This window comes from Dermochelys coriacea, chromosome 6, assembly GCF_009764565.3.
Source record: "Dermochelys coriacea isolate rDerCor1 chromosome 6, rDerCor1.pri.v4, whole genome shotgun sequence".
Taxonomy (NCBI): domain Eukaryota; kingdom Metazoa; phylum Chordata; order Testudines; family Dermochelyidae; genus Dermochelys; species Dermochelys coriacea.
In genome coordinates this window covers 90,587,518-90,612,093 of record NC_050073.1, presented here as the reverse complement: position 1 = coordinate 90,612,093, position 24,576 = coordinate 90,587,518, and the positions used below count along the sequence as shown (strand labels likewise).

The following is a 24,576-nucleotide window of genomic DNA, read 5'->3' as shown; positions in this document are numbered from 1 at the left end:
TGGCCTGAGCTTCAGGCTACTGCCTCGGTAGCGCTTCCGGCGCGGATAGTGGCGCCTCATGCGAGACCCTGCGGAGCAGGCGCAAGGCCTTTTGGGATTTGTAGTCCACTCAACTTTCTCTTCTGAGGGCGGTGTCGGAGCCTGAGGACTACATATCCCACGGTGCTATGCGTCGGGGGCCCTGGAGCCTGGGAGGCCGCTCTCTCTCCCTGTGGCAAGGCGGCTAGTTCAAGTTGCCATAGCGGCGAGGTGGGGAGGAAGCTGCGCAGAGTTGGGCGGTTGGAGCCGGCGGGGTGGGGGTGCCCTGATGCTGAGGTCTCTCGAGAGGTGAGGAGGGGGTCGGCCCCCGTTAGGAGCATGTTGGGCCTGGGTGGCTCTGGAGTAGGACCCGGGGGCGGGGGCGGGGGCGGGGGCCAAGTGGTCGGAGCCCAGAGGGGGGCTACTGGCGACCACTGTAGGGGCTGGGCCCCGGGAGGGCAGTGCATGGGGGCGATGTCTGGCCGGTGGGGGGCTTTGTGGTGCCTGGAGGGCACTGCCGTCGCTGTGGGGCCGGTGGGACTGCGGGGTGAAGGGGCTGTGCAGCCTGCACAGAAGAGTGGTACTGCAGTGTTGTGTTTCGAAAGCTGGCCTTGAGCTGCACAGAGGAAACCACAGTTGCCAACTTTCACGTGGTAAATAAGCACCCTGATTTACAATAAGCCAAAAATAAAGCTAATCCCATTTCAAAACAAGGCCAAAACAAGCCACTCCCTAAAGAACCTCAACCCTCGATGTGACTAGATCTCTCCAACGTGCAGTCTGAGACTGTGGTGGGCCCGTTGTGCACCCCTGCTTGCGCCTCCTTGCCCCTGCTTGCTGGGAGCCCATTTAAAAAAAAATACAAGCCAAATAAGCAATAAGCTACAAGCCAAAAACTAGCCAATAAGCAACTCATATGCCAAAAGCCATCCCAATTTCTGTGGCTTTTTCATGGATTTGGCATGTCTGGAGGAAGCATGCTTCCCTGGTGTCGAAAGGTGGCGTAGCAGTGTCTGTGAGTTGTGTAATAGAATGAAACTGGGCGAACCCAAACTTTAAGTGCTGACAACAAGCTTAGCCTTGGTCAGAGCACACAAATGATAGTATCATCCACTCCTTTGCCCCAACTAAGAGTTTACAATCTACACAGGAGACAGGAAACCTGAGGACTCCAGAGGTGGGGATTACCTAATTGGTAGGAGCTGGGAGTCCCCAGGTTCAATTCCCTGCTTCACCGCAGACTTCCAAGCCTGACGTGGGCAAGTCACTTAGCTTGTCTGTGCCTGGGGATGATAGAAATCTGTAGAAATGGGGATGATACTTCCTAATCTCACAGGGGTGTTGTGAGATTAATTACATTAAATATTGTGAAGTGCTTTGAGATCTAGTGATGAAAAGTGCTATATAGGAATCTGATGATATCATTGTTGCTATTAGATGTTATCAATATATTTGTTTCTTGTAGGCATTTGTAGGGTTTCTAAGTGGCACCTGAAAAATAGCTTGCATAGATACTTGCATAGAATATCAGGGTTGGAAGGGACCTCAGGAGATCATCTAGTCCAACCCCCTGCTCAAAGCAGGACTAGTCCCCCAATTTTTGCCACAGAACCCTAAATGGCCCCCTCAAGGATTAAACTCACAACCCTGGGTTTAGCAGACCAATGTTCAAATCACTGAGCTATCCCTCCCCCCTACCTGGCATTGTAGTGTAGTGTAGTGTGGGAATATCCTCTCTCAGAATAACAATAAAATGTAGAAAGAAAAGGAGTACTTGTGGCACCTTAGAGACTAACAAATTTAAATAATGAAGTTGACAGATTTCCACTCTATACGGCTAAATTCAGTGCCTTGCATAATGACAGGTTTCAGAGTAGCAGCCGTGTTAGTCTGTATTCGCAAAAAGAAAAGGAGTACTTGTGGCACCTTAGAGACTAACAAATTTATTTGAGCATAAGCTTTCGTGAGCTACAGCTCACTTCATCGGATGCATCGGATACTATAAAATGTAGTAGTCTCGGGTCTCTGCCTTGAAACATGGCAAAATGACAGTGAAATGTGGCATTGTCAGGGTGATGGTTCATTCTAATATCCTACCTCCCTGCTTTGAAATTTGTTTCAATATTTGTGAATAAGATAAGGGCAAAAAAGAAACAATACTGATACAGTTTTGGGATCTGTTCTACATCAGGGTCAGTCTTAAACCTGCAGGGACTTCAAGCAAGACTAGAGTACTAAATTGTCAAATGGGTGTGTGTGTTTAGCTTCAAGAAACATCTCCTTGGCAAATATCTCTTCTGGCTTTCATCCTGTTGCAGCATACATTTGTACTTCTAATTATCTTGTATAAGTTATTTTTCTAAGAATTTCTCCTCATTAGGAGTTGAAATTAGAGACTATCATAACCATATTAAAAATGAGGATGTCAGATCTACAAACACTGAATCTCTCTTAAGCATGAAAGTGCTTGCATTTCCTCTTAGTATGCTTATTTGAATAAAGAGGAAGCTTGAAAGCTATATGAAAATCTAGTAGAAAATTGTTTTTCTGTCAGTTGAAATGTCCTCATTCAGTCCTTTTTTGTTTATTTAACAGTTTATTTACTAGCCTCCTGTCAGCACTGTAGCCATTGCATTTTTGAGCAAACCTTGTGTTGGACAGTTAAAAATAAACCCGTTAACCTTCTATGTCGTAAATCTTCATTTCCTTTGTGCTACTTCTAGGGTTGTTTCTTTTTTCTTGACCTAATTTGGTGGAGACATTTCTTGGAACTTTATATTGTTTTTAGCAAATTAACTTCAGTGCTGTTCAGCATTACTTTTATTTCAGTGTTTAAAAATTCAGTAAAAATAACTATGATCAGAACCATGCTTTTGGAAAAAGCTTCTGTGCCAGTTTAAATATCCGAGTCAAAGAACCCAAAGGTGCCCATCCTGGGATGCTTAGGCAAAGTATGATTTCTGCTCTACAGTGTCCGAGTCTCTCTTCCCTTCCCACTCAAGAAAGTACACTGCAAGAGGAAAGTCAGCTGCTATAAGGACTGGCAGGAATCAGGGCACCGAATGTTACTTTTTGTTTAGAAACAATCTTGCTTATAAAAGTTAGAGGTAGAAAAGATCTTATTCCTGGGAGAATTCTGTGCAAAATATTTAAAAATTATGCGCACAATATTTTAAAATTATGCAAAATTCTGCATATTTTATTTACCAAAATAATTGAAACTGGCACGATTATATTGTTATTTTGATAATTTATTTCAAAATACCTGTCAGCAAGTATGTAACAATACAGACAACAAAAAAGATTCAGGATCTGTTTTTTTGACAAATAGATTCCCTGCTAGGCATATTAATACAAAACTTTGAGTAATGTTTAAAGTAACATTTAAACTACAATACAGAAATGTATGCCCTCATGTAAGCCCTGGCTGGGTGATTTAGTTGGGGATTGGCCCTGCTTTGAGCAGGGAGTTGGACTAGATGACCTACTGAGGGGTTTATTTTAGGGGAAAGGGATTGTTAGGCAGCTGACCTTGTCTGACCCCTAGCCTCTCCCATTCAGTCAGGCACATCTGCACCTATCATCATGTGTCTCTGCATCCCCCTTCTGTCCCATCCCCATGTGTCCTTGCACCCCGACTCAGCCACCCCTCACCCCCATCCTCATGTGGTCCAGCACCACAACTGAGCCACCCTTTGCCCCACCCCATCCCCACATGGCCTTGCACCCCCACTCCCATTCAGCCTTGCCCCAGTCTATCTGCCCCACTAGCCCTTGTGAACTCGGATTTGACACTCCCACCTCCCAGAAGAACTGTGTGCCCCATTCTGTCTGTGTCCTCCCCCCCCATCCCATGCCTCCTCACTTGGCCCCATGGGCAGGGCACTGTGAGGAACGCACCCTCTCCTCTTCCCTATCACTGGCTGCTACTGCCGGTGAACAGGCTGCTCGCTGTTCTGGTGCCACAGCAGCCCCTGGGTGATGAAAGGTGTAACTTCAGTCCCTCTCTGGCAGAATATATTTTCTACAGACAGTTAAAAAAAAAAAAAAAAAAAAAAAAAGTCTGCTGGGGACATGAATTCTACACTTGCGAAATAGTACAGAATTCCCACAGGGGTAAGATCTATGAGATCATACAGTCCATCTCCCTGCTAATAAAATGATTGTTCCCTTTTTAGTACACTTTTTAGTATTTTGTCCTACCTCATTTTAAATATTTCAAATTATTGAGCTTTTTCCACTAGCTAGGGAAGCGTGTTATGATTATTCCCTGAGTGCTGACCCCTGACCATAGTCAGGACTCTTTGTCTTTAGCTCAGCGGTGCCCAAACTTTTCCTGTTGCACCCCATCTCCCCTTACCAGTAATGAAATCGGTCCACATCCCCCCCTTCCCATTAATGAGTATCCCAGGCTTCCTCAACTTGGGCTGATGGTGGAGCTGGGGGCAGAACTGGGGATGGGGGAGGAGCTGTGGCTGGGTCCAGACCTGGTCTGGGGGTGCAGCTGGGTGCCAAGCAGAGCTGCAACTGGGGGCAAACCTGGTCTGGGGTGGAGCAGGCACTCCCTCTCCACACTCTGTGGGAGCTGACCCGGGTCCTGCCATGTGCCTTCCCAAACATTCCTCAGTTTGGGGACCACTGCTTTAGCTGCTATGTTGTTGATAAACTTAAAGCCTCCCCATAGGGATTGCCATACCAATGGCCTGTCTAGTTCAGGATCCCTTCTCAGATATCTGTCTGTACCAGATACTTCAGAGGAAAATGAAGGAGACATTAAGTGGGCAATTATGAAATAACCTGCCCATGAGGGAAGTTTCTTCCTTTCTCCATCATTTTAGAATTTGGCATATGCCCTGAAGTAAGAAGGCTTATATTCCTTACAAACTTTTTTTGATATTTCTATCTAATGTATCTGTGGATGTTCTCATTAGCCATATGACTATTCGGTTCTCCTTTTTTGAATTGCCTGATATATTGTCGCAAGAAGTGCCATGCTGGTTTCTTGTACTTATTTAGGCCATGTCTACGTGTACAGTGCTGCAGTGGCGCAGTTGTACTGGTACAGCTGCACCAGTGGAGCGCATGTAGTGAAGATGCTCTGTGCCAACAGGAGCAGCATAAGCTATGCCGGTGTTAGAAGTTCTCCTGCAGATAGAGAGCTGTGCACACGAACACTTATGTCAGTGTAACATAAGTCACTGAGGGGGGTCGAATATTCACGCTTCTGAACGACATACAATTTGCCCTTGAGCTTCCACAAGTATGTGTACACCAGCAGGGTAATCAGACTCCTTGCTCATAGTGTAGGTATAGCCTAAATGAACCCTGGAACATAGTTTCTCTTAATCCTCTCCCCACAGTCCCCCTTGAAGGAATGCTGTCAAATGACCTTTAAAATATTTTCTTATTTTCGCTTTGTCTCTTGACAAATCTTGACTCCCTCCAATCCATGCTGCCCTTAGATGTGCTTAAAATTAGATAGTTGCAAAGCTTTAGAAAAGTCATTTTCCCTAGTGTTGAAGATAAACAATCGGAGCTGCTATTATTTTGGGACCCAAGATATTGGAAATAAATGTGGTGGTAGAGAAAGAAGGATGTGGGGCAAGAATTAGGCCCCAGTCCTGCGATTGGATCTGCTAACTTGCACCTCTGCGGCCAGGGAAGCTCCACTTAGGTGAAAGGCTAATTTTTTCTAGTTACACAGAACAGAAACATCCTATAAGGTAACAGTCCTTTTGAGCCAAATGGAAAACATGCTTATTTGATCTTGCATTCCCAAATAACATATAGCACTTCATCTTATGTACTTAAAAATAAAAAAAATAAAGAAAACAATTCTAGACACATGCATCTCTTTTCACTCTGGAAGGGAAGAGCGAATAAATTACATGTGGCAAACATAGATCATCTAGGATTTGTATTAAACAGGCAGCTGTCAGATAATGCTCTGAATTTTAGACCTGATCTTTTCACTCTTACCAGCGAGCCCCATCTATTTTTATCACTAGATGCAGAAAAAGTTTGTGGCAGAGTAAATTAGCAGTTCTTAAAAGATACTTTAGATACATTTGGCTTAGGCCCTAAATTTCAAAATTGGATTTCCATCTTATTCCAAACCATATGCTACTGTAAGAGTAAAAGGATATCAGAAAAATGCTACTCCTTTAGACGCACACACCAAGGATGCCCATTGTCTTCTCTTCTTTTTGCCAGATTAATGGAGTCATTCATTAAGTTGATAAGAAATAATCCTTGTATGAGGGGAATTCCAAAAAGAAACAGGGAACACAAATTAGCCTTATACAGATGATGTCATGATATTTGTTATGAATCCATCTCACACACTACTAGATCTGAAAGAGAAAACCTTAAAATTTGTCTGTGTCAGGATTTAGTATAAACTATGACAAGTTAGGCCTCCTGGGTGTAAGTATGGGCTATGATCTACTGAAAGATATAAAAGATAAATACAAACACAGATGGTAGCTACTTCAATAAGATATCTGTCAATCCACATTTCTAAAAGATGGCAAAACTTGTATGCTTTTGATTAAAAATATCAAAAGAGATCTGAAACATTGGTAAAAATATGAATTGCAGCAGTAAAAGTGAGTATTTTACCCTGAATTAACTTCCTTTTCCAAACATTCCTGGTTTTAGTCCCTGGGAATTTGCTTAAACCTGGATTTCTTATTTCCTCAGATGAATTTGTTTGTTAAATTAGTGGCAATACATGATAAACTACTTTACAGAGGCTGTGGCAAAAGGAAGGATTGGCTCTACCAAACATTAAACACTTACCAGGCTAGTCAGATCACAAACCTGATGTACTGGATAACATCGACTGGACCGACCCCTGGGGTATCAAGCATAATGCTCCTGGGGCCTGTCAAGGTTCTTTCCCCACTCTGAGCTCTAGGGTACAGGTGTCTTCCCCCCAAAATCCTCCCCAAACCGTACACCCCCTTTCCTGGAGAAGGCTTGATAAAAATCCTCACCAATTTGCATAGGTGAACACAGACCCAAACCCTTGGATCTTAAGAACAATGAAAAAGCAATCCAGGTTCTTAAAAGAAGACTTTTAATTGAAGAAAAAGTAAAAGAATCACCTCTGTAAAATCAGGATGGTAAATACTTTACAGGGTAATCAGATTCAAAACATAGAGAATCCCTCTAAGTTACAAAAAGACACAAAAACCGGAATATACATTCCATTTAGCACAACTTATTTTATCAGCCATTTAAACAAAACAGAATCTAATGCATATCTAACTAGATTACTTACTAAGTTCTAAGTTCTCCATTCCTTTTCTGTTCCTGGCAAAAAAAACCAAACACACACACAGAGAACCTTTGTTTCTCTCTCCCTCCTCCAGCTTTGAAAGTATGTTGTCTCCTTATTGGTCATTTTGGTCAGGTGCCAGCAAGGTTATCCTAGCTTCTTAACCCTTTACAGGTGAAAGGGTTTTTCCTCTGGCCAGGAGGGATTTAAATGTGTTTACCCTTCCCTTTATATTTATGACAGGGTCGGTTTTGTTCAACATCTTTTATTAGTGATCTGGATGATGGGATGAATTGCACCCTCAGCAATATGTTGGAGGGTAGGGATAGGGTCCAGAGTGACCTAGACAAATTGAAGAATTGGGCCAAAAGAAATCTGATGAGGTTCAACAAGGACAAGTGCAGAGTCCTGCACTTAGGAAGGAAGAATCCCATGTACCACCCCAGGCTGGGGACCGACTGGCTAAGCAGAAGTTCCGCAGAAAAGGACCTGGGGATTACAGTGGATGAGAAGCTGGATATGAGTCAGCAGTGTGCCCTTGTTGCCAAGAAGGCTAACGGCATATTGGGTTGTATTAGTAGGAGCGTTGTCAGCAGATTAAGGGAAGTGATTATTCCCCTCTATTCGGCACTGGTGAGGCCACACTTGGAGTATTGTGTCCATTTTTGGTCCCCCCACTACAGAAGGGATATGGACAAATTGGAGAGAGGCCAGCGGAGGGCAACAAAAATGATTAGGGGGCTGGGGCACATGACTTATGAGGAGAGGCTGAGGGAACTGGGATTATTTAGTCTGCAGAAGAGAAGAGTGAGGGGGGATTTGATAGCAGCCTTCAACTACTTGAAGGGGGGTTCCAAAGAGGATGGAGCTCGGCTGTTCTCGGTGATGGCAGATGACAGAACAAGAAGCAATGGTCTAGGTTAGATATTAGGAAACAGTATTTTGCTAGGAGGATGGTGAAGCACTGGAATGGGTTACCTAGGGAGGTATTGGAATCTTCATCCTTAGAGGTTTTTAAGGCCCGGTTTGACATACCCCTGGCTGGGATGATTTAGTTGGTGTTGGTCCTGCTTTGAGCAGGGGATTGGATTAGATGACCTTCTGAGGTCTCTTCCAATCCAAATCTTCTATGATTCTATGAACACCAAACCCTAATCAGGACTGGCTAGAGATAGAACAAGCTCATCATTATGCAATCAAAGTACAAACGATTCCCCTGGACAAAGAAATCCTATGGGCCAAAATCAGTATATAGCCACCCTTTTATGAAAACAACAATAGAAACTTGGGGTAGCTTTCTAAATAATTTAATCTCATACCCCTCATCTCTTGTAACCTCAATAAAAACCTGGAAGTTTTAACGTTCGGGAACTTGCATAAAAATTCGGCCAACTGATGAGACAATATATTTAGATCAACTGATGAAATACAACTAGCAAAAGACACCAACATTGCAGTATATAAATACCTACAATTGAGTCTTTTCAACCCATCCCTATGAAAAAGCAAACCTAAGCAGAAAATTGATGCAATTTGAAAAACTACTCACTACATCCACAAAACACAAAGGTTTACTCCCCATTCTGTACAAAGTAATCTCTGGTTTCAGAGTAGCAGCCGTGTTAGTCTGTATCCGCAAAAAGAACAGGAGTACTTGTGGCATCTTAGAGACTAAAAAATTTATAATAGCATAAGCTTTTGTGAGCTACAGCTCACTTCATCGTATGCATAGAATGGAACATATAGTAAGATATATATTGAAGGTTACCATACAAACTGTGAGAGGCTAATTAGTTAAGATGAGCTATTTTCAGCAGGAGAAAAAACTTTTGTAGTGATAATCAAGATGGCCCATCTAGACAGTTGACAAGAAGGTGTGAGGATACTTAAGGAAATAGATTCAATATGTGTAATGACCCAGCCACTCCCAGTCTCTGTTCAAACCCAAGTTAATTGTATCTAGTTTACATATTAATTCAAACTCGGCAGTTTCTCGTTGGAGTCTGTTTTTGAAGCTTTTCTGTTGCAAAATTGCCGCCCTTAAATCTTTTACTGAGTGGCCACAGAGGTTGAAGTGTTCTCCTACCAGTTTTTGAATGTTTTGATTCCTGATGTCAGATTTGTGTCCATTTATTCTTTTGCGTAGAGACTGTCCAGTTTGGCCAATGTACATGGCAGAGGGGCATTGCTGGCACATGATGGCATATATCACATTGGTAGATGTGCAGGTGAACAAGCCCCTGATGGCGTGGCTAATGTGATTAGGCCTATGATGGTGTCACTTGAATAAATATGTGAACAGAGTTGGCATCGGGCTTTGTTGTAATCTGTTACTTACTGGAAACAAGTATGTTCATGAAAAGAAGAAAAATTGACGTAGGAATAGACACCAAAACTGAGGAATGGGAGAACATATGGAGCAATGGTCGATAATGAACACATTAATAAAACCTTGTTACCATTTTTTATCAATGATACCTAGCGTCTCTTTAAATTAAATGAATTTATGGTGCAGGGACGGGCAAATGCTGAAGAAAATGTAATGAAATGGAAGGATTTATCTGTACATGGTGGAAATGCCCCCAAAGTAAGACATTTTAAAATGCAGTTGGAGGCAACATAAAGGAGATAACAGGGTGTCAGCTATCAGATAACCCCTTAGTATTTTAAATTGTCCTGAAAACTCTGCATCTTACAGAAGCTATGGAGAATTGATCATTTATGTACTAGTTCCTGCTTTAATTACTATAGCAAGGTGGTGGAAGAACAGTGACTCTGCTAAATCCATTAATGGGTATCAAAAAATCTGGGAAATTCTGGTAATAGAAGAATTAACTCAGTTTTTACAGGGGAGAAGGAAGAAAACAGAACTACTTAGAAACCTGCCAGAATTTTTTGGAGTTTGCTGGAAGAGGGCATCATCTGCCACCAAACCTGATGGTTTGAGAAGTGTTTTTGAATACTAAGGAAGGGAAAAACCTTTTCAAACATAGTAAAAGTTAAACTCCAAACAAAGGCTTTAAAATAGGAAGAAGAAGGAGAAAAGCTTAATATTGTATAGAGTTTTGATAGGATAACTAATAAATAGATTACACATCTCAATGTCCGAAAAACAGAAGTTTGGACCTAAATATGAGGTGAAAGACTTTAATTGACACTATGAAATGAAAATACAAAAGAGGAAGATGAAGAGGAGAAAAGCATTAACTAATGTATGTGATCAGTATCCAAAGTTGAAGAAAATGACTAGTAGCAGGTTTTGTCAGTACAACTTTACAGACTTCCGTAGGCCAATTAATAACTGCAATACGTGTGTGTGTATAATATAGTTTACCTCTATTAAAATTTGTTTTACAATTTAATAAGATTTGTTACAAAAGAATGGATCTATTAATAAAATAAAAGAAGAGATTATATGTGGTAGATATAAGCCGTTATGAATTTATATTCTGTAAAATTTTACCATATTTGAATACAGTTGTGAAAAATCAAGTTTGCTGAAACAATACTATGACTTTGACTATGACTATGACTTTGTGATCAGTGTAGACTAGGAAAGTTCTAAACAGGGGAGTTTGAGTGGGAGTTCTGTTGGAGGAGAAGGTAGTTGTACTTGGTTTTGTATTTTTAGTATTTGTGTGTGTGTGTAGGGGTTTTGTGCTGGGAGAGCAGCTGAGCCTGATTGGGGGTGGGGCTTTGTGCTGGGAGAGCAGCTGAGCCCTGCTTAGGGGGTGGGGCTTCTGACTAGGGGTCCTATAAAGGTAGCCAGCCAGTCAGGCAGCGGCACAGACAGCTGCAGCGGCAGAGGAGCTAGCAAACAGAGCTCTAAACAGGGGAGTTTGAGTGGGAGTTTGCAAGGGGAGTTTGGATTGTGGTGCTTGTTTGGGGTTTGCTTTTGCTGGGGGGGGGGTGGTCTTTTTGGTGTGTCTTGAGTTTCCCAGATTAACAGGATTTAGGTGGGAAGGTGATGACAGATATGGAGGCAGCTGTGGGAGTGACTCCTGTAGTGGAAGACACATTGAGGATGACTGGATGTGGAAGCTGTGGTATGTACATGATCCTGGAGCGGGGAACCAGTAAGAGTTTTTTCTGCATGAAATGTCGTCTGATAGAGCTGATGGAGGAAAAGATCCGAGGTTTGGAGATGCAGGTGGAAAGTCTGGTTGAGTTTAGGAAGGGGTTTGAGCAGATGATGGAGCAAAGATATGAGGTATCTGAAGGGAAAAGCTCAGACTCACAGATGGAAGCAGGGCTGGGGAATTTTGAGGAGAGACTGGGTGAGGAAAGTGGTCAGTGGAAGCATGTGACTAAAAGAACCAGGCAGAGGAAAAGACGGGCTAGTGAAGGAGAAATAGACCTTAGGAACAGGTTTGCAGAGTTGGAAAATGAAGAAGGGGCTCAGCAGGTACTTGTTGAAGGTGGAAGGGTAAGGAAGAAGAGAAGAGAGGCTAGTCCTATAGGAAAAGGGGAAGAGTCAAGGGAGACTACACCAAATATGAGCCCCAGGAGGATACAGGATGGGTTGAAGAAGATTATAAGGGAAAATAGGAATGGAAAGAACTTGCAGCCAGAGGGAACAGGGGAGAGACTGGAGAATAGCACTGTCACCAGGAAAAGGCAGGTCTATGTGACCTGGGACTCTAGTTACAGGCCTGTCTATTCTTCTCAATATAGAGCTGATCCACAGAATAGAAGGGTGTGCTGTCTTCCAGGTGCTAAGATACGGGATGCAGACCTGAGGTTGAAAAGGATCCTAAAGGGAGCGGGAAAGAATCCCCTAATTAACCTTCATGTGGGAAGAAATGATACGGCTAGATTCTCGCTGGAAAGTATTAAGGGAGACTATGCTAGGCTGGGGAAGATGCTTAAGGAAATTGAGGCTCAGGTGATCTTTAGTGCGATCCTTCCTGTTCCTAGAGAAGGGCAACAAAGGTGTGACAAGATTATGACTGTCAACAGATGGCTTAGGCAGTGGTGCTATAAGGAGGGCTTTGGGATGTATGGCCACTGAGAGGCATTCACGGACAGAGGGCAGTTCTCTCGGGATGGACTTCATCTGAGTAGTGAAGGAAATAGACTTCTAGGATAGAGGCTGGCACAACTGATAGAGAGTTTTAAACTAGGAATTAGGGGGAAATGGATGGGAGATGTCCAGAAAATCTCCACGCGAGATTTTAGCATTGAGAGGGAAGAAGATGAAGTAAGAAAGGATACAGCCGTGGGTAGGAGAATGTATATAAGGAGCGAGGGTGGTGTGGATACAAGTCTAGTAGGCTATACTGGCTGTAGAATGACTGTGCCTAATAGGGTACAAAATGTGAGCGAGGCCAAACAGCAAAAATTAAGATGTTTGTACACCAATGCGAGGAGCCTAGGTAACAAAATGGAGGAACTAGAGCTACTGGTGCAGGAAGTGAAACCAGATATTCTAGGGATAACAGAAACATGGTGGAATAGTAGTAATGACTGGACTACAGGTATTGAAGGGTATGTGCTCTTTAGGAAAGACAGAAACAAAGGTAAAGGGGGTGGAGTAGCATTGTATATCAATGATGAGGTAGAATGTAAAGAAATAAGAAGCGATGCAATGGATAAGACGGAGTCAGTCTGGGCAAAAATTACATTGGGGAAGAAAACTAGTAAAGCCTCTCCTACGATAGTGCTTGGGGTGTGCTATAGACCTCCGGGATCTAATTTGGATATGGATAGAGCCCTTTTTAATGTCTTTAATAAAGTAAATACTAATGGAAACTGCGTGATCATGGGAGACTTTAACTTCCCAGATATAGACTGGAGGACCAGTGCTAGTAATAATAATAGGGCTCAGATTTTCCTAGATGCAATAGCTGATGGATTCCTTCATCAAGTAGTTGCTGAACCGACTAGAGGGGATGCCATTTTAGATTTAATATTGGTGAGTAGCGAGGACCTCATAGAAGAAATGGTTGTAGGGGACAATCTTGGCTCAAGTGATCATGAGCTAATTCAGTTCAAACTAAATGAAAGGATTAACAAAAATAAATCTGCAACTAGGGTTTTTGATTTCAAAAGGGCTGACTTTCAAAAATTAAGGAAGTTAGTTAGGGAAGTGGATTGGACTGAAGAATTTATGGATCCAAAGGTAGAGGAGGCCTGGGATTACTTTAAATCAAAACTGCAGAAGCTATCAGAAGCCTGTGTCCCAAGAAAGGGGAAAAAATTCATAGGAAGGAGTTGTAGACCAAGCTGGATGAGCAAGTATCTTAGAGAGGTGATTAAGAAGAAGCAGAAAGCATACAGGGAGTGGAAGATGGGAGGGATCAGCTACCTAATTGAGGTCAGAACATGTAGGGATAAAGTGAGACAGGCTAAAAGTCGAGTAGAGTTGGACCTTGCAAAGGGAATTAAAACCAATAGTAAAAGGTTCTATAGCCATATAAATAAGAAGAAAACTAAGAAAGAAGAAGTGGGGCCACTTAACACTGAGGATGGAGTGGAGGTTAAAGATAATCTAGGCATGGCCCAATATCTAAACAAATACTTTGTCTCAGTCTTTAATAAGGCTAAAGAGGATCTTGGGGATAATGGTAGCATGACAAATGGGAAGGAGGATATAGAGGCAGATATTACCATATCTGAGGTAGAAGCAAAACTGAAACAGCTTAATGGGACTAAATCTGGGGGCCCAGATAATCTTCATCCAAGAAGATTAAAGGAATTGTCACCTGAAATTGCAAGCCCATTAGCAAGAATTTTTAATGAATCTGTAAACTCAGGAGTAGTACCGAATGATTGGAGAATTACTACTATAGTTCGTATTTTTAAGAAAGGAAAAAAAAGTGATCCGGGTAACTACAGTCGAGTTACTTTGACATCTGTAGTATGCAAGGTCCTGGAAAAAATTTTGAAGGAGAAATTAGTTAAGGATATTGAAGTCAGTAGTAAATGGGACAAAATACAACATGGTTTTACAAAAGGTAGATTGTGCCAAACCAACCTGATCTCCTTTTTTGAAAAAGTAACAGATTTTTTAGATAAAGGAAATGCAGTGGATCTAATTTACCTAGATTTCAGTAAGGCATTTGATACCGTGCCACATGGGGAATTATTAGTTAAATGGAGAAGATGGGGATCAATATGAACATCAAAAGGTGGATAAGGAATTGGTTAAAGGGGAGACTGCAACGGGTCCTACTGAAAGGCGAACTGTCAGGTTGGAGGGAGGTTACCAGTGGAGTTCCTCAGGATCGGTTTTGGGACCAATCTTATTTAATCTTTTTATTACTGACCTTGGCACAAAAAGTGGGAGTGTACTAATAAAGTTTGCAGATGATACAAAGGTGGGAGGTATTGCCAATTCGGAGAAGGATCGGGATATTATACAGGAGGATCTGGATGACCTTGTAAACTGGAGTAATAGTAATAGGATGAAATTTAATAGTGAGAAGTGTAAAGGTTATGCATTTAGGGATTAATAACAAGAATTTTAGTTATAAGTTGGGGACACATCAATTAGAATTAACGGAAGAGGAGAAGGACCTTGGAGTATTGGTTGATCATAGGATGACTATGAGCTGCCAATGTGATATAGCTGTGAAAAAAGCTAATGCAGTTTTGGGATGCATCAGGAGAGGCATTTCCAGTTGGGATAAGGAGGTTTTAGTACCGTTATACAAGGCACTGGTGAGACCTCACCTAGAATACTGTGTGCAGTTCTGGTCTCCCATGTTTAAAAAGGATGAATTCAAACTGGAGCAGGTACAGAGAAGGGCTACTAGGATGATCCGAGGAATGGAAAACTTGTCTTATGAAAGGAGACTTAAGGAGCTTGGCTTGTTTAGCCTAACTAAAAGAAGGTTGAGGGGAGATATGATTGCTCTCTATAAATATATCAGAGGGATAAATACAGGAGAGGGAAAGGAATTATTTCAGCTCAGCACCAATGTGGACACAAGAACAAATGGGTATAAACTGGCCACCAGGAAGTTTAGACTTGAAATCAGACGAAGGTTTTTAACCATCAGAGGAGTGAAGTTTTGGAATAACCTTCCAAGGGAAGCAGTGGGGGCAAAAGATCTATCTGGTTTTAAGATTCTACTTGATAAGTTTATGGAGGAGATGTTATGATGGGATAATGGGATTTTGGTAAGTAATTGATCTTTAAATATTCAGGGTAAATAGGCCAAATCCCCTGAGATGGGATATTAGATGGATGGGTTCTGAGTTACCCAGGAAAGCATTTTCTGTAGTATCTGGCTAGTGAATCTTGCCCATATGCTCAGGGTTTAGCTGATTGCCATATTTGGGGTCGGGAAGGAATTTTCCTCCAGGGCAGATTGGAGAGACCCTGGAAGTTTTTCGCCTTCCTCTGTAGCATGGGGCATGGTTGACTTGAGGGAGGCTTCTCTGCTCCTTGAAGTCTTTGAACCATGATTTAAGGACTTCAATAGCTCAGACATGGGTGAGGTTTTTCATAGGAGTGGGTGGGTGAGATTCTGTGGCCTGCGCTGTGCTGGCGGTCGGACTAGATGATCAGAATGGTCCCTTCTGACCTTAGTATCTATGAATCTATGAATCTTTTTGATTTCAATTAATCAATTGTCAATTAATTGTGATTAAATCCTAAAATTTAATGTTGAATGTGATTTTGTTCTAGTGTATACTAATTGCAAAATTGTGATTAGTATAGTTTTGGTGTTAACAGTTTTCAAACAGTGAAATTTTTGTCGCAGTATGTTTATCCTTCTTTGGAAGGTGCTCAGATACTATGGTAATGGATGTGGTGTAGTATGTGCAGTCTTGATCCTACTCCAGTTGATATCAATAGAATAAGATTGAGCCCTGTGTAAGATCTACTTAATTTACAGGATTTGCGGGAAATAAAATCGTATGAGCAGATTTTTAAAAATACCTTTCTGCAAAAATTATTTTACTGAGACTACTTTGAGTGGAATCCAGAGGTTAAAGACTATACACCTTTCAGGGTAAGTATATTTTCCAGGTTAACTTGACACATGCAGTATCTCTTGGTTAACTGTATGCACACACTGGACAGACTTGCATACAGCTGTCTTGAAGGCTGGTTATGAAGCTTACAGTGATTAGAGATTTGTTTTAAAATATATTATATGGTAATGACCATAACCTACTCAGAAGACACTAACCTTTCATGGTGGGAGAGAATTCATTCTTGTTGCTTTCTCCATATAAGCCTCATCAGTATTGTGACCACTGTGCTATATGTTAGAGATAATGCTAAGATTTTATCACGGTTATTTTTAGTAAAAGTCATGAACAGGTCATGGGCAATAAACAAAAATTCAGGAGCCTGTGACCTGTCTGTTACTTTGCTAAAAAATAACCAGAGGGCAGGATTAGATAGAGGGAAAGAATGGAGTCCCCTGGAGGAGGGGGCCCTAACAGGCCGAGCCCCCTGCCATGGTGGGGAATGGAGCCCAAACTCCAGTGGCCGCAGAGGGGCACGCAGCCATGGGGGGCACATAGCCCCCACTTCAAAGCTGGCCCAGCTTCGTGACACGGGTTCGCGGCCCCGACTGCGGCAGGGCGGGGGCACACAGCCCTGGGAAGCTGGAAGGGGGGGGCGCATGGCTCCCGGTGCAGCCACTGGGCTGGGGCGCGCGGCCCCAGCTGCAGCCCCTGGTGGAAGCCATGGGCTGGGGCGCATGGCCCCAAAGCCCTCGGCAAGCCTGGGATGCTGTGGGGCTGGGGTGCACGCCCCTGCCAAACCTCCAACAAGCCCAGGACTCGGGACACTGTGACCCTGGCTGCAGACCCACCAAGCCTGTGGGGCTGGGGCGCACGGACCCTGCCAATCCTGGGACATGGCGGGGCTGGGGTGCGCGGTCCCGGCTGCAGCCTGTAGTGGAAGTTGTGGGGCTGAGGCACAGGGCCCCAGCTGAAGCCCCCGCCAAGCCTGGGAAGCTGCGGGGCTGGGGCGCGCGGCCCCTGCCAAGCCCCCCGCCAAGCTTGGGACACTGCGGGGTTGGGGCACGCGGCCTCAGCTGCAACCCCCAACAAGCCTGCGGGGAAGGGGCGCATGGACCCTGCCAAGCCCAGGATGCTGTGGGGCTAGGGCGCATGGCCCTGGCTACAGCCCCTGGCAGAAGCCGTGGGGCTGAGGCTCAGGGCCCCAGCTGCAGTCCTCGCCAAGGCTGGGAAACCACGGGGCTGAGGCACATGGGCCTCACCTGCAGTTCCCGGAGGAAGCCACAGGACTGGGGTTGCGGGGTCCTGGTTCCAGCCAGCCCCAGCAGGGCAGGGGCACACAGTCCTGCCTCCTCCTCATGAAGCCCTAGAAGTCATGGAGGTCCAATAACGTCATGGAATCCGTGACTGCCCTGACCTCTGACTAAATCGTAGCCTTAATTATAGATTTTTTTTTATGTGCCTTTAAGTTATTGATATCAGGTATTGCTTTAAGTCTTTTTTCCCTCCATCAAACTAGATTCTTCCCTTGAACCCCTGTTTTTGGTACTGTATTTTTGCACTTCCGGTTATGTCTGCAGATTGCTTTCAAGCATTGAACAGTGGTGAAGGGCTAAGAAGGCACACTTGATTCTTTTCCCAGCAACACTGAGGAAGTATGTCTATTCGCATCCAGAGATGGGCTACTTAACTTTTTGTGCCTCAGTTTCCCCATATGTAAAATCATCACGGCTATCTTGCTAGGCTTAATTACTGTTTTTAAAGTGCTTTGATGTGCTTGGACGAAAGATGCTGTGGAAGTACAGTGTGTTATCAGTCTCCTCCAAAAGATGTTTAGTTTTCACCGTACTTGGAAGAAGAAGAAGAATCCTTCATGTGCCTGTTGCTTAGCAAAATATGGTCGTACTGGGCCAGCCTTGTAAAATGACTTTTGTCGTTAATAGTGACCTTAGGAGTATTAAGTACAGAAGAATCTCCTTAAATCCAAAATCAACAAACTTATTTAATTGATGTTATTAGTTTGGAGCTGTTTATTAGTTTGGAGATAGAAAGTAACAGCATTCAAAACCCTAAGGGTATGTCTACAGTGCAATTAATAAGCTGTGACTGGCCCATGTCAGCTGCCTCAGGCTTCTGGGATTTGGGCTAAAGGGCTGTTTAATTGCAGTGTAGACATTCAGGCTCACATAAATACATTTTGCAAGCTGGATCTGGCCTATGGGCCAAATTTTTGTTTGAAATCCCTGTTATAAGTGGCTAGAATGGCTCTTTTCAAGGAAAGATCTTTGTACTCATTTGTGCCCCGGTCCTGCAAGATGCTCCATGTGAGTGCAGATGTCTGCCTGTGCAGAGCGCAATTCAGGATTGTGTCCTAACTCTCCATTGTTATTTCTTCCCTTTATTTTTGAAAAGGTATTTAATTGTACTTTCATGGATGGGGTATGAATTAAACTAATTATTGCAACACTCAATGCATGGATGAGATGATGGTGTAGGGAGGAGAGGTTTAGATTTATTAGGAACTGGGGAAACCTTTAGGGAAGGGGTAGCCTATACAGGAAGGATGGGTTCCACTTAAACAAAAATGGAACCAGATTGCTGGCACTTAAAATTAAAAAGGTCATAGAGCAGTTTTTAAACTAAGCGCTGGGGGAAAGCCGACAGGTGCAGAGGAGCATGTAATACCAGGATACAAAATAACAAGTCGTGTTGGTGAGGGAGTAGCACTATATGTGAAAGAAAGCGTAGAATCTAATGAAGTAAAAATCTTAAATGAAACAAACTGTATCATAGAATCTCTATGGATAGTAATTCCATGCTCTAATAATAAGAATATAGCAGTAGGGATATATTACCGACCACCTGACCAGGATGGTGCTAGTGACTGTGAAATACTCAGGGAGATTAGAGGCTATAAAAATAAAATACTAAATAAAAATGGGAGATTTCAACTGTCCCCATATTGCCTGGGTACATGTCACCTCAGGATGGGATGCAGAGATAAAGTTTCTTGACACCTTAAATGACTGCTTCTTGGAGCAGCTAGTCCTGGAACCCACAAGAGGAGAGGCAATTCTTGATTTAGTCCTATGTGGAGCATAGGATCTGGTCTAAGAGGTGAATATAGCTGAACTGCTTGGTAATAGTGACAAAATATAATTAAACTTGACATCCCTGTGGCGGGGAAAACACCACAGCAGTCCAATACTAGCATTTAATTTCAGAAAGGGGGACTACACTAAAATGAGGAAGTTAGTGAAACAGAAATTAAAAGGTACAGTACCAAAAGTGAAATCCCTGTAAGCCGCATAGAAACTTAAATGCATATCCCAAATTAAAAAAACATTGCAAGAGAACCAAAAAAGTGCCACCATGGCTAAACAACAAAGTAAAAGAAGCAGTGAGAGGCAAAAAGGCATCCTTTAAAAAGTGGAAGTTAAATCCTAGTGAGGAAAATAAAAAGGAGCATAAACTCTGGCAAACGAAGACTGTAAAAATATAATTAGGAAGACCAAAAAAGAATTTGAAGAACACATAGCCAAAGACTCAAAAGTAATAGCAAATATTTTTTTTAAGTATATCAGAAGCAGGAATCCTGCTAAACAACCAATGGGGCCACTGGATGATCGAGATGCTAAACGAGCACTCAAGGACGACAAGGCCATTGCGGAGAAACTAAATGAATTCTCTGCATTAGTCTTCATGGCTGAGGATGTGAGGGAGATTCCTAAACCTGAGCCATTCTTTTTAGGTGACAAATCTGAAGAACTGTCCTGGATTGAGTTGTCATTAGAGCAGGTTTTGGAATAAAATGATAAACTAAACAGTAATAAGTCATCAGGACCAGATGGTATTCACTGAAGAGTTCTGAAGGAACTCAAATGTGAAATTGCAGAACTACTAACTAGGAGTAGGTAGGTAGTCTGTAACCTATCATTTAAATCAGCTTCTGTACTAAATGACTGGAGGATAGCTAATTTGATACCAATGTTTAAAAAGGGCTCCAGAGGTGATCCTGGCAATTACAGGCTGGTAAGCCTGATTTCAGTACTGGCGAAACTATTTGAAACCATAGTAAAGAACAAAATTGTCAGACACATAGATGAACATAATTTGTTGGGGAAGAGTCAACATGGTTTTTGTAAAAGGAAATCATGCCTCCCAATCCACTAGAATTCTTTGAGGGGGTTAACAAGCATGTGGACAAGGGGGATTGGGTGGATATAGCGTACTTAGATTTTTCAGAAAGCCTTTGACAAGGTCCCTCACCAAAGACTCTTAAGCAAAGTAAGCTGTTCTGGGATAAGAGGGAAGGTCCTCTCATGGATCGGTAATTGGTTAAAACGGGGGTGGCCAAGAAGGAGTCAGAATTTACCAATGTGCATTGCCAAAGAGCCACAGTAACACGTCAGCAGCCCTCCATCAGCTCCCCGCTCCCACTCCCAGGATCTCCCACCCGCCAGAAGCACTGCTGATCAGCACCTAACTCTCCATTCCTGTGTCTCCCACCTGCCATGATCAGCTGTTTTGTGGTGTGCAGGAGGGTGGGGAGGGGGTGGGGGGAAGAAAAGAAGCAAGGGCATGGCAGACTCAGGGGAAGGGGGCGGGGGCCTTGGGGGAAGGAGTGGAGTGGGGCTGGGGCCTGGGGCAGAGCCAGGGGTTGAGCAGTGAGTACCCTGTAGCACACTGGAAAGTTGGCACCTGTAGCTCCAGTCCTGGAGTCGCTGCCTATGCAAGGAGCCGCATATTAACTTCTGATGAGCCACATGTGGCTCCAGAGCCACAGGTTGACCACCCTTGGGTTAAAAGATAAGAATCAAAAAGTAGGAATAAATGCTCAGTTTTCAGAAGGGAGAAAGATAAATAGTGGTGTCCACCAAGGGTGTGTACTGGGACCAGTCCTATTCAACAGTAAACAGGTGGTAAAATTTGCAGATGATACAAAATTACTCAAGATAGTTAAGTCCCAGGCAGACTGCATTGAGTTACAAAAGGATCTTGCAAAACTGGGTGACTGGGCAACAAAATGGCAGATGAAGTTTAGTATTGATAAATGCAAAGTACTGCCCATTGGAAAATGTAATCCCAACTACAGACTAGGTCAGACTAGATGATCATAATGGTCCCTTCTGACCTTAGTATCTATGAATCATATAAAATGATGGGGTCTAAATTAGCTGATAGTACTCAAGAAAGAGATCTTGGAGCCATTGTTTACACTTCTCTGAAAACATCCATTCAATGTGTAGCGGCAGTCAAAATGAACAATGTTGATAATCATTAAAAAAGGGGTAGATAATAAGACAGAAAATATTATTGCCTCTATATAAATCCATGGTATGCCCACATCTTGAAGACTGTGCAGATGTTGTCACTCCATCTCAAAAAAGATATATTGGATTTAGAAAAGGGCAACAAATGATTAGGGGTATGGAATGGCTTTCATATGGAGGAGAGATTAATAAGACTGGGACTTTTCAGCTTGGAAAAGAGATGACGAAGGAGGTCTATAAAATCATGACTGGTGTGGAGAAAGTAAATAAGGAAGTGTTGTTTACTCCTCATATCACATGAACTAGGGGTCACCAAATGAAATTAATAGGCAGCAGGTTTAAAACAAATAAAGGGAAGTATTTTTTCATAAAATGCAGAGTCAATCTGTGGAACTCTTTGCCAGAGGATGTTATTAAGGCCAAGACACTGACAGGGTTCAGAAAAGTACTAGATAAGTTTATGGAGGAGGTAGGTCCATCAATGGCTATTAGCCAGGGAGTGTCCCTGGCCTCTGTTTGCCAAAAGCTGGGAATGGGCGATGGATCGCTTGATGATTACCTGTTCTCTTCATTCCCCTCTGGAGCATCTGGCATTGGCCACTGTTGGAAGACAGGATACTGAGCTAGATGGACCTTTGGTCTGACCCAGTATGGTTGTTCTTATAGAATATCAGGGTTGGAAGGGACCTCAGGAGATCTAGTCCAACCTCCTGCTCAAAGCAGGGCCAATCCCCAAATTTTGCCCCAGATCCCTAAATGGCCCCCTTAAGGATTGAACTCACAACCCTGGGTTTAGCAGGCCAATACTCAAACCACTGAGCTATCCCTCCACCCCCTTACGTTGTTAACATTCAATTATCAAAAACACTTTCAATAATAGTCTCAAAAATTTAGGCCCCAGTCTTATGAGGTTCTGGGAACTTCCTGGGAAGTTGGTAAGAAATGAGTGTTCAGTACCTCCCAGTGATTATTTTATTTTTTAAACATTAAATAAAGGTGGGCCTGAGCTGAAAGCTTTTTTCTTTTTTTGTACTTGAACGTTCCCAAAGCTTGGATCTGGGAATCTGGTTTGGGGCTGGACCGGCTAATAAGACAACATAATATAAACATTCATCTTTAAATGAAAAAACTTTACAAAGAATCCATGTAGAAATAAGAGAGAAATTAGAAAGATTCTGTGCATTTATGGAAGCAGTGTTTAGTATTTAGACCTATAGACTGAACCCTGGTCTACACTAGGCGTTGAGGTCGAATTTAGCAGCGTTAAATCGATGAAACCCTGCACCCGTCCACATGACGAAGCCCTTTTTTGACTTAAAGGGCTCTTAAAATTGATTTCATTACTCCACCCCTAACAAGGGGATTAGCGCTAAAAATCGGTTTTGCTGGGTCGAATTTGGGGTACTGTGGACGCAACTAGATGGTATTGGCCTCTGGGAGCTATCCCACAGTGCTCCATTGGGACCGCTCTGGACAGCACTCTCAACTCAGATGCACTGACCAGGTACACAGGAACAGGCCCGCAAACTTTTGAATTTCAATTTCCTGTTTGGCCAGTCTGGCAAGCTGCAGGTGACCATGATGGAATCCCAGAATCACAAAAGAGCTCCAGCATGGACCAAACAGGAGGTACGGGATCTGATCGCTGTATGGGGAGAGGAATCCGTGCTATCAGAACTACATTCCAGTTTTTGAAATGCCAAAACATTTGTGAAACTCTCTCAGGACATGAAGGACAGAGGCCATAAGAGGGACCCGAAGCAGTGCCACATGAAACTTGAGGAGCTGAGGCAAGCCTACCAGAAAACCAGAGAGGCGAACGGTTGCTCCGGGTCACAGCCGCAAACATGCTGCTTCTGTGATGAGCTACATGCCATTTTAGGGGGTTCAGCCACCACTACCCCAGCTGTGTTGTTTGACTCCTTCAATGGAGTTGGAGGCAACACGGAAGCAGGTTTTGGGGACGAGGAAGACAATGATGATGAGGTTGTAGATAGCTCACAGCAAACAAACGAAGAAACCAGTTTTCCTGACAGCCAGGAACTGTTTCTTACCCTGGACCTGGAGCCAGGACCCCCCGAACCCACCCAAGGCTGCCTCCCGGACCCGCCAGATGGAGAAGGGACCTCTGGTGAGTGTACCTTTTTAAAATACTATACAAGGTTTAAAAGCCAGCATGTTTAATGATTAATTTGCCCTGGCATTTGCGGCTCTCCTGGATATACTCCCAAAGCCTTTGCAAAAGGTTTCTGGGGAGGGCAGCCTTATTCCATCCACCATGGTAGGACACTTTACTACTCCAGGCCAGTAGCACGTACTTGGGAATCATTGTAGAAGAAAGCATTGCAGTGTATGTTTGCTGGCGTTCAAACAACATCCGTTCTTTATCTCTCTGTATTATCCTCAGGAGAGTGATATCATTCATGGTCACCTGGTTGAAATAGGGTGCTTTTCTTAAGGAGACATTCAGAGGTTCCCCTTCCTGCTGGGCTGTTTGCCTATGGCTGAACAGAAATGTTCCCCGCTGTTAGCCTCGAGGGGAGGGGAGGCAAAATGTGACCTTGTAACGAAAGCACTTGTGCTATGTATGTAATGTTAACAGCAAGGTTTACCATGAAAGAGTGTACCCATGGTTCTATAAAATGTCTTTTCAAATACCACTGTCCCTTTTTTTCCTCCACCAGTTGCATGTGTTTCAAGGTTCACAGGATCTTCTCCTTCCCAGAGGCTAGCGAAGATTAGAAGGCGAAAAAAATGCACTCGCAATTAAATGTTCTCTGAGCTCATGCTGTCCTCCCACACTGACAGAACACAGACGAATGCATGGAGGCAGACAATGTCAGAGTGCAGGAAAGCACAAAATGACCGGGAAGAGAGGTGGCGGGCTGAAGAGAGGGTTGAAGCTGAAAGGTGGCGGCAGCGTGATGAGAGGAGGCAGGATTCAATGCTGAGGCTGCTGGAGGATCAAACTAATATGCTCCAGCGTATGGTTGAGCTGCAGGAAAGGCAGCAGGAGCACAGACCGCCGCTACAGCCCCTATGTAACCAACCGCCCTCCTCCCCAAGTTGCATAGCCTC

At 43.4% G+C, this 24,576-nt stretch overlaps 1 protein-coding gene across 2 annotated transcripts in view; it reads left to right on the top strand.

Annotated features, from left to right (window-relative positions):
* Positions 1-175: 175 nt before the first annotated feature.
* CEP128 (centrosomal protein 128) overlaps positions 176-24,576 on the top strand; it is a 434,621-nt gene continuing 410,220 nt past the window's right edge. For both annotated transcript variants that reach the window (XM_043516125.1, XM_038407035.2), the window contains exon 1: positions 176-327. The gene's annotated coding sequence lies outside the window, so the exon portion shown is untranslated. The remainder of the gene's footprint in view (positions 328-24,576) is intronic.